Source organism: Parus major, chromosome 1A (assembly GCF_001522545.3).
Source record: "Parus major isolate Abel chromosome 1A, Parus_major1.1, whole genome shotgun sequence".
NCBI lineage: Eukaryota > Metazoa > Chordata > Aves > Passeriformes > Paridae > Parus > Parus major.
In genome coordinates this window covers 49,196,060-49,205,955 of record NC_031773.1, presented here as the reverse complement: position 1 = coordinate 49,205,955, position 9,896 = coordinate 49,196,060, and the positions used below count along the sequence as shown (strand labels likewise).

General features: G+C 48.8%; 1 long non-coding RNA gene across 1 annotated transcript in view; it reads right to left on the bottom strand.

Annotated features, from left to right (window-relative positions):
• Positions 1-29: 29 nt before the first annotated feature.
• The window catches only part of LOC117244439, a 49,492-nt gene continuing 39,625 nt past the window's right edge, over positions 30-9,896 (bottom strand). The window contains exon 3 of the long non-coding RNA XR_004497543.1: positions 30-241. This is a non-coding gene — a long non-coding RNA (uncharacterized LOC117244439). The remainder of the gene's footprint in view (positions 242-9,896) is intronic.

Here is a 9,896-nt window from a genome sequence, read left to right as displayed (position 1 = left end):
AAAACAAACCCAAGTCCTCCCCCCTCTAGTCTTCCCCCGCCCCTCCACAGTGTGATTTGGAAGAACAAGGCAGGGCTGCCTCCTGAGTCGCTCACGCTCCCTTGGCTTCTACTCCTTCTCCTCCTTCTTTCCTGGGTACCCTCTGAGAAGCTTCAGAGCTTTGGATCAAACATGTCGAAAACAAAAATACAGAGAGGGAAAGAGCAAGTGTGCACGAGAGAGATCCATCTGTCACTGGAATCTGGAAGAGAAAACACAAGAGACAAGAAGAGGCATCATTTGGAAGGGTCTTTGAGATAAGTGTATAGACAGCAATGTTTCATGAGAAGAGGGAGATGGGGAAGAGACACATTAAGGGGGGTGCAAGCAAGAGAGGTGTGGTACTGCCTGCCGTGCTGATAAGCCTTTGAGGAGGGAACTCTCATGATGTATAATGTCATATCAGGGATATGCAGAAGGGTATCCGGGCTCCCTTAAGTCATGCAATCACAGCCAGGGACCTGGGGGAAGGCAGTGGCGTGGGAGTAGCAGGGGAAGGGAAAGGAGAGTGGGAAACATAAAGCTGTTATTGTGGGGGCTCAAAATCCCTAGTGTAAACAAAGGCAAGCCCCAAGCGCAGCCAAAGCCATGAATTTTCAGCTGCCTGAAAATGATGTACACAGAATGCATGAAGCAGGGAAAATGCAGACAAGCTTCTTCCTCCCACCCCCCAAAAAAAAGCTAAACAATTTTTTTCCTTTCCTTCCTTCTTTGATGCAAGAGGGATAAATAATTCAAGCCACGTGTAACCACTTCTGCTCTAAAAATTATTCCTGACTCTTGGTGCATGGACAAAGCTGTTGAGGTGAACCAGTCTGGCTTAAGCACAGTGGGGGGCTGGGGGAGCAGGCAGTGTGTCAAATACCAGCCTCCAGTCTCTCACCCAACAATGCCAGAACTCCTAATTTAAAGCACATCACCCTTCTACCCCCCACCAAAGAGAGCTGCACAGTTTACACCTTCGTACTTTACTACCTCTCCTTGGGGGCTATGAACACTGCCCCTTTGGAAGAAAACACACCTTGCAGACAAAGTGATTTTTGCTTGTTAAACCACAACAAATGTGTTTCTAGGCTCTGGGTGAGCTCCTGGTTCTGACTGCAAAGCGCAGCCTGGAGAAGCGCAGCCTGGAGCATCTTTCTCTCCAGCTACAGCTCAACCCTTCTCCCACTGTGCTGAGACAGGAGCCTGGCAGGGGTGTCCTCAGGCAGCACAGAGGAAATAATTTCATACAGCAGATAAAACATGTGGGCACTGTGCTATGCCTTTTTTTTTTCTTTTTTTTTTATATAATTTTATGCAGAAAGGAAACATTAAAAAAACAGAGAAAAGGATTCTTGGTTAATGAAAAATAAAGATCCCTTCTTGCCCCTTTTATTTTGGGGGGAGGCTGCTCACTAAAGATATCACTGAAGCTTTTGCTGCAAAAGCTGAACCAATTTCTAGCACAGAGACACAAAGGGCAGAAATAAAATGAAGGAAGATAAATGAAGGAGGAGTGAACCCTTGAGGAACAAGGCTTACGTCTGTGGAGAAATCTGAGCTGATTTGGGTCTGTGGAATTACCAGGCCAGCTGGATTAAGGGATCAGAGATAGTGTCACAGAGAAACACTTAAATATTCAATAATCTAAAACGTAAAGCCAAGACAGCAAAGGGAAGGGGGAGAAGAGCTAGACCAATGGAAAAGATAGAGAAAAAAACCTCCATTCCCCACATCTCATCATCTGAGGCCACCAAACTCATGTCACTTACGGCTGTCGTATGATGGCCTTCAGCTGCTGCCTCAGCTTTGCCTCAGACAGCAATGAAGCAAAAGGCAGAGGTTTTTACAGTCTGTTTCTTTGTTTCTCAGCCTTGTAATCCAATGAGAAATAATTTCCTGACACTGCTTCCCCAGATGCATGAGATAGGATGCACATCTGGCTCTCCACAGGTTGGGACCTAGAGGCCTCTGATATTCCTCAGCGCCAGTTCCCTAACTTGTTCCACCATTTCCAGAGGGGACTCTATGCAGAGACACATCCAATTCCCCACACCATCTCTGTCCCTTTACCTTTCTCTCTGATGTTCACAGAATCACAGAATCACTAGGTTGGAAGAGACCTTCAAGATCATTGAGTCCAACCCAGACCTAACACCTCAAGTAGACCATGCTTCGAGTGCTACATCCAGTCTTTTTTTAATCATATCCAGAGATGGTGACTACACCTCCTCCTCACTTCCTTCACTTCACCTGGTTTCTTCCACTGAACAAAGGACTGGCAGATACTACCATGATTTTTGCACACTGGTGCCCAAAGTATGTCCACCCCAGGCAGAAGCCAGGGGCAGCCCCTGAGCAAGCAGTAGAAAGATTTAGGGATTAGAGATTTTAGCCAGCATTCTTCTCTGAGCATTATGTTCTGGCCTGCCTGTCTCACCTCACCAATTAATCTGCACAATATCCAGCTCCATACGGGAACATCCCAGCCCATTTGCTTTGACCCCCTCTGGTACAGGAGACTTCTCCAAAAGGTGTGCTGAAGTTACCATTGCCTGCTATTGCTTATTCATGGTGCACTGAAACCTGAGGCCAGGACCATGTTCTTCTGCAGCAACCCCAGCAATCCCTGAAAACCACCCCATCCCACTCAAGGAGCTGTGCTCAGGCAGGACAGAGAGGGCTAGGAAGGGCAGATGTCCTAGTAGCCTGGAAAGGAAAGAGGTGGGTGGGTTAGTGGTGGATGGAAACAAAGGTGATGCTTATCGTTGCTATTTGCTAAAACCAAAGGGACCATGCAGAAATTCCTGTTTCCTGTCTACCTCCCACCTGGGCTGTGTAGCCTTGCCACAGGCCACAGGAAGGGTGAAGCCACTCCTCAAGCCAAACTCACTGGTCCCCTTGGGTCCCCAAGGTAACCACATATGAGAAATACAGACCTTGGCATTCTTCCTCCAATAGTTCTTGTCTCCCCACTATCATGCTGGCTTTAAGGGCCCTGAGTCCAGCCCAATCCAGGGCCCAGCACTTCATTTCAGCTCAGCTCAATGCCATCAGTTTCTGCTACAGCAATGCTGTAGGAGTGCTGATCTCCAACTCTACCACAGCCATGTCCTGCCCTCTAGGGAACAGCTGCTCCCTGATCCCGGCAATTCATAGTCAAAGGGAGGCCAGGAATGAGGGGCAGCACTCTGCCCTCCTTTAACTGTCTACAGCCAAAAGAACATAAATCCCACAGCACTGGAGTCCAACAGCACAAGGAAGCAACACTCTGTCCTTTTTGATGGCTTGAAAGGTGCTAACATGCATGGCAACAATGGAGGTGGCTGTTTCTCTCTCTTGCTTCTCAGGCAACAGAGCAAGAAGGCACAGGGATGGAGTGTGGGCAGGGGAAGCAAGAATGAACAGCAGAGAGCCAAGGAAGGGGAATGCAAGAGTTGTGGAGAACTTACGGGCAAGAGAAAAAGTTAGGACACAGGATGTTTTATAGGGAAGGTACAAGATAACCACCTCCATGTGCTGGGTTTATTTGTTTGACTCTTCAGTGTCACCCAAGATCTACAACAAGCTCTTGGCTCCTGGCCATCCTCATGTATGTGTGAACATGAAGAAACAGTAGTGACATTGCACCCGTGAAAGCTGTGCTCTCCTTGGCTGGCACAAAGTCAGCCTATCAGCTCTGAAGTGATTTCCCTCTGCTTTATTCTCTATTGGCATTTATCTGCAGCACTTTGGAGATGAGCAGAAGGCCACAGGGATGGTTCCATTGTTCAGAGGAAAGGAAAGAGAAGGGAAGGTGAAACAGAGGGTGGAGAGTCCCAAATCTGAGTCAGGAGCAAGTGTCAATGGCCACAAACATCCCTTTAACTTGGAGCCCAAGGTAGCACAGGGGATGACACAGGATTGAGACCAGCATAAAATACAGCCAGTGAAAGTATGGACAGGCAGGACAGAGGCAAACTGGGGCCTTAGGGGGTGGAAGGACCAAAACTGAGAAATACAAGGCAACCAGAAAAGTCACATACAGCTGCAACTTGGGCCTAAAATTCTGACCTTGTCAACCTCATCCTCTTGGGGCCCCATGCACTGGAAAAAACAGCACTTAATTCTACCATTGCTTAAACGGTGCTAAGAGCCTCCCATTTGAAATGCATGCATTAAAAACCTGCCAAACACTCTTGACTCCTCTGGGGACACCCCGAAACCAGGCCAAAGCTCCTGCTGCTTTCTTAAGCTTCATGCTGCAGCTGAGCATCATCCCTCTTCCCAGCTCAGTGTGCTGCCTGCTCCTGGCAGGCCTCAGGGCACAAACACCAGCTCCAAGGGACTCTGCCTCCTCTTCTTGGCTTTAAGGTCCTTCTAGGATTTCTCTAACTACTTTCTGAAAGAGGAGCCTTTCCCAGAGGTGCTTGGCACTTGAAATTCATGCCTTACTTGTAGGGACTCTCCCTATCTGCTGGGTAGTTTCTGTAATTCACAGTGCAGTGATCACTGCAGCCGCCCCAAATCACCACCCAGAGACTGTCCTTGCTTTTGCACCTAGCTCTAGTGGAAGCACAGTGCCACGGGAGAAGCCTGCAGCACAGCCATGGCACTCACATGACAGCAAGCCCTTCCCTCTCAGCCCTGCTTCCAGGGAATTACTGCAGGAGTTACCTTCAAGTCATGCAGCAAAGAACCTGTAACTGTGCCCAGAGGTGCTCCAGAAGCTCTGACAAGTCTGGGACCAAGAGAAGAGGGAGCTCGAAGTATGAAGGCCTGTGGTTTTGTGGTATGGAAGACATTTTTGTGGGCATAAGAGAAAGAATACCTTCTACTACAGATTCTCTCATGTTCACAAAGGGTTGAGCTCACACAATACTCTTTCCTTTAATGGGTCTCAGTGAAGGTTTCTTTCTCATGTTCTTTCTTCTCTAATTCATCCCCTATTTTCATGGAACGCATAAGATCTCAACATCTCTCAGTTCCATCCCAATGTTACATTTGTTTGAAATCAGCCCTGTAGCTTCAAAAATCCAGAGGTCAAAGGAGCTGTACAGCCACACTAGAAAGTCATGCAACAAAAGGTGTTCCCATATCACTAACCAGACAAAGCCTTCATCCCATACAGGAGTTGAACTGATTTCAATAAGTCCTGAAGGGTGTCCACTCAACCTTAGAGCCTCTGTGAATTTGGCAATGTGCTGTTGCAAGAGAAATCTCATGCTTCAGCTCTGGGCAGGTTCATTTCACCCTATACAAATCCACAGTGCCTGCAGGTACAAACCTGCAGCTGGGCTGAACCTGAAAGCTGGGCTTTCACTTATGCCTCTGTCGTAAGTGTGTAGGAAGACTGCAGCTCCCAAACTCCAGCTGTCCCTGACATCTGGAAGCCCAAACCACTAGGATCCCAGCAGGACACTGGGAACCAAACAAGATCCCAGCTGCTTCTCACAGGACACCACTGCAAGGATACTCACAAAGCTCAAATTCCAGCCAGCAAGGATGGAACCCTGCAGAGAGGAAGGGAAAAGAGATGAAATACAGGCCACAGTACTGCCCCAAGGACATGCTGCTCTGCAGTCTTGCCCTTTGGCCAGTTTGGGGCACAGGAAGGAAAGAAAAACTTGGAAGGAAGAATTCACACACCCAGGCTCAAACAAACACACTGCCATTGACTCCAAATCTTTGCTGGGACAAACAGCTTAAAGACTAACCATGAAAAAAACCCAACACGTCGCTGCATATAAAGCCCCTGCTCTCCCATTGCGCCTCCCCAACAGCGATTAGATGCCTAATTTGTTAGGCAGCAAGAGAGAAAGAATGGGAAGGCTCAAGGGAGAAAAATGAAGCAGCTCAGAAGCATGAAAGAGAGAGCTTTAGAAGCATAAATCTTATTTTAGAGTGATAAATACTGGCAGAAAGGTCTTTAATATGCCTGTGGTTCCCTGGCAGGCCAGAAAGCCACTTTTGTTTTCCAAAGTGAAATGGTTACCTTTTATATTAATATGATTATTGAAGATTAAGGAGGATTTGCATCAAGCCAGCTCCACCCAGACAGCCTGCAGCAGCAATCCACAGAAGCATGTACACGGGGGTAGGCTTGGGAAACAGCCTTTTCCAGGTAGAAGAGCATGTCAAGAGATTAAAGGTGCCACAAAAAATATTATCAGCAATAAGGCTGCCTTCAGCACTCTCCCTCCAGAGCAGAGGGGAGCCTGGGAGACATATTTCCTTTGTCATCCCATAAACCCAGGCACGCGGGGCTTAGAAATAATTCCTGCTGGCCATGGGGAGGGAGCATGGGGTCTGTGTGACTCTCTGTAGGGACCTGCCACAGGGAGTGGGACAGCAAGACTGGCTCTGCCTGCTGCTGTGGCATGGCTGTGAGTCACTGTAGAGAAAGACGTGGCACTGTTGGCTCCAGGACTGCGAGGTGGAGGGGGTGTGTGCGCGGAGGAGTCGCTGTAGGTGATGGGGTGGATGTGTAGGCTGGGGGTGGATGTGCTTTAGTCACTCTGTGAAGCAGAGAATCAGTGCTGGCTCCTGGGGAGGGAGGAATTGCCATGGAGAGCCAGGCAAAGGCTGTTCGTGAGTTTATGCGTGTGTGCATGTGTGTTTGCATGCAGCAGGCACCACGGAGAAAGGGGTGGGAGTGTTTGGCTGTGTGAGAGGAGCTGCAGGGGACAGGGTGGGAGTGCAGGCTGCACGTGGGCGTGCAGGGATCACGGGAGACAACCAGAGTGTGTTTGGGAGAAGGGCTGTAGGGAGAGGGGTGGGAACGCTCCTTCTGCGTGTGTGCCCTGATGTGAGTCACTGCAGGGAGCAGGGTGTGAGGGCAGGCTCTGTGTGCACGTGTGAAGGAGCTGCTCCAGGGGACAAGGAATGACCTCTGCTGTCTGTGAGCTATTGAGGGGTAAAGGGACAGGAATGGCAGCTCTGCATGAGCGTGTGTGTGAGCTGCTGCAGGTAACAGGCCAGGAGTGGAGGCTCTGGGAGCATGTAGCAAGCAGGGTGGGAGCGGTGGTGCTGTTGTCTGCTCCCATGCAGCACGTCCAGCATGAGACCAGGAGAAATCCTTGGGCTGTATGTGATGTCACTGCGGAGATCTCCACCTCCTCAGGGTCATTGTGATGCCTCTGCTGTCCTGTGGTGGCCTTGGTGCCCCGTTTCCTTCAACAAGTCTGGCTCTCACCAGTCTGACTATGAACAGCAGGAAACTATTTAAGAGATGCCATCCGCCAAACCAAGCATACCTCCAGTATTTCTGCATGCTGAAAACATCTCCAGCAACCCAGCAGTGCCAGTTTAGAATGTCCCAAACATGCTACCCTGTAGGTAGAGCAGGTAAAGGGCATGGTCCTTGAATTACAGCTCACTACAGTTGCTTACAGAGGGGACTCAGAGCCTAAAGAATCACATATGCCCTGGAGTAGCAATCACTTCCTGACATGCACTGGCAGCCATTTGCCCTGTGTAGGACACCTCCAGGCCTGCAAACTCCTGTAGGGCACAGGCACTGGCATTCAAGCATCCTTCAACATTCTCTCGCCTTCCAACCGCCGTTGTTCTTGGTGGCCACCTGAGAGAGATTCCCTCACTGGCAGTGAGACCCTCAGCCTCTTCCTCTGGTCAATGCATGCCTGGATTCAGCAAGAGGGGTAGCCTCACACTGGACAGGGCATTATGTTTCCACACAGATGCTTCCACCTTCCTTCCATCCTCCACCCGCAGGCAATGGCACAGCTCAGCCCCGCTAGGGAGGGACCCTCCTCCCGGCCGGCTCGCCCACCTCTATTTCAAGCTAGCATCTGACATGCATTTTGACACAACCCTGCCTCCCTTCTCTTTTCCCCACTACCTTGCCTTGTTTAGAGCCTGGTTTTTTCTTCCATTGCCAAAACACAATGACTGTTATAATTAACAGATTATCTCAGTGCGACAGCTGCAGTCCTTTGAAAATTAGGTTGAATAACAGGATCCTGCCGTATGGTAATTTCTTTTCATCTCTCAAATATTTTCTCTCTCTCACTCTGGTTTCTACCTCATTTCTATTTTTCTTTCTTTCTTTTCCCTCTCCCCCCTCCTACATTCCACCAGCTCCCTGACTGCATGAGCAGTATCTTTGGGGAGAGACAGGCTGAAGGGCTCTCTCTGCCTTCATCAGCTGTTTTCACTCCCCTTCTGTTACTACCACACCTCACAGAGAAGCGGTGCTTGCAGGTAGGCTCATAAACACTTCGGGAAAATATGTGCCCACCAGAGGCAGCAGTCAGGGGCCCTCTCTGAAGCCCCACTGCTTCAGAAAAGAAACCCATGGAATTTCACGGGGAGGAGAGGGGAGAAAACTGGGATGCAGTAGCCTGAACCACTGCATGCAACTTTGCCATAGGGAGCTGAGTGCAGCGGTGCAGCTGAGTGGTTTGCACTGAGTTAGCCAGGGTGCTCTACCCACCCACTCCCCGCCCGCCTTCTTGCTGACTCAGTATCTGCCCCTGACTCACCACTTGCTCACTGAATGGGGACTGGCAGTACTTGCACGGCATCCTTCCCTCTCGCTCAGGCAATAGCTCTGCCACTTACCACCCCCTTTCCCATTATCCACCTACATCTGTCTCTCTACCGACTCAATCAACCCAAGTTAGCCAGAAAAGCAGCTTGCTGGGGATTCAGGGTTTCAAAACCAAAATAAGAACTGCTCCCAGCTGGACCCAAATTAGAGGCTCTGGAAATCTCCTCCTCCAGGACTAGAGATCCCCTGGCTCTAGCTGTAAACAGGACTGATCCATTCACAGAAGTGGCTGGAGTCCTCAGTCTCTGCTTGGCATTTCAGGCTGGGAGGATGACCAGCCAGACATGTGAGCTGGGCCTGTTGGAATTGTTGGAATGGTGTCCAGGATTTGGCATCTTAAAGGTTTCAAGTTCATTATGTTCTGGTCTCAATAAGTCTGCAACTTTGTTGTTGACTGCAAAGGGAGCATTAGTTAATTATTCTCAATGCCTGGCTTGAACCCATGCAAAATGCCTTGGTCCTGCACTGCTTATTTCAGCCATGCCTGTAATCTATACAATATCATCTGTTACACTTAAAAACTGCTTTTTCCTTTTGAAAAACAGGGAGGGATTCCTCCATCCGACATGTCCATTACAGCCTAACACCTCTCTGCAGAAGCCAGTTCCAGCTGGGTCCTGGGCCTCCTCCTGCCTCCTCAGCACAGCCATTTCCTCTCCTCCCATGGAGTTCCACCTCATTTATTTCCTTAATCCTGACTCGGTAGAACAGAAACTCTTTGTCACCATTATTCTGCCAAAAGCCAAGTAGTTTTATAACAAACACTCATCCGTTCCATTGTATTTCAGCAGTCTCCAGCAATGCTGCTCCTCGTCGTCCATGATCTCTCTCTTTTCATCCTTTGCCATCCTCAACCCCGCATTTTCTCTCTGCTTTCACTGCAGGCCCTGTGATAGCTCATGGCACTTATAGCACATCTCCTCATTCATTCACTGTCACTTACCCAAATGTTACCTTCATTTATTAATTCTTCTTTTTTCTAGTAGCATCCCTCCTCTGAGTGCTTTGTACAGTCCTACTTACGTATCCAATAATAGTATTTTCCCAATGAGTGAGTCACATACCCCTTTGCTGACATTTAGAATTCTCCTTGTTCTTTGAAACACGTTTATTCATTCCCCATCTCTACAATTATATATGTCTACTCATGGCGTTGCATTTCCTACAGCAGCTGTGCAGCAAACAGATGATTTGTGCAAATAACCCAGCAAAACACTTTTTCCTCCTGGTACCTTGACATCCTCCATTTTAATTATGTAGGCCAAAGCTAATTCAAGCTATGATATATATATATGGGACAGCTGTATTTAAAAAAAAAAAAAAC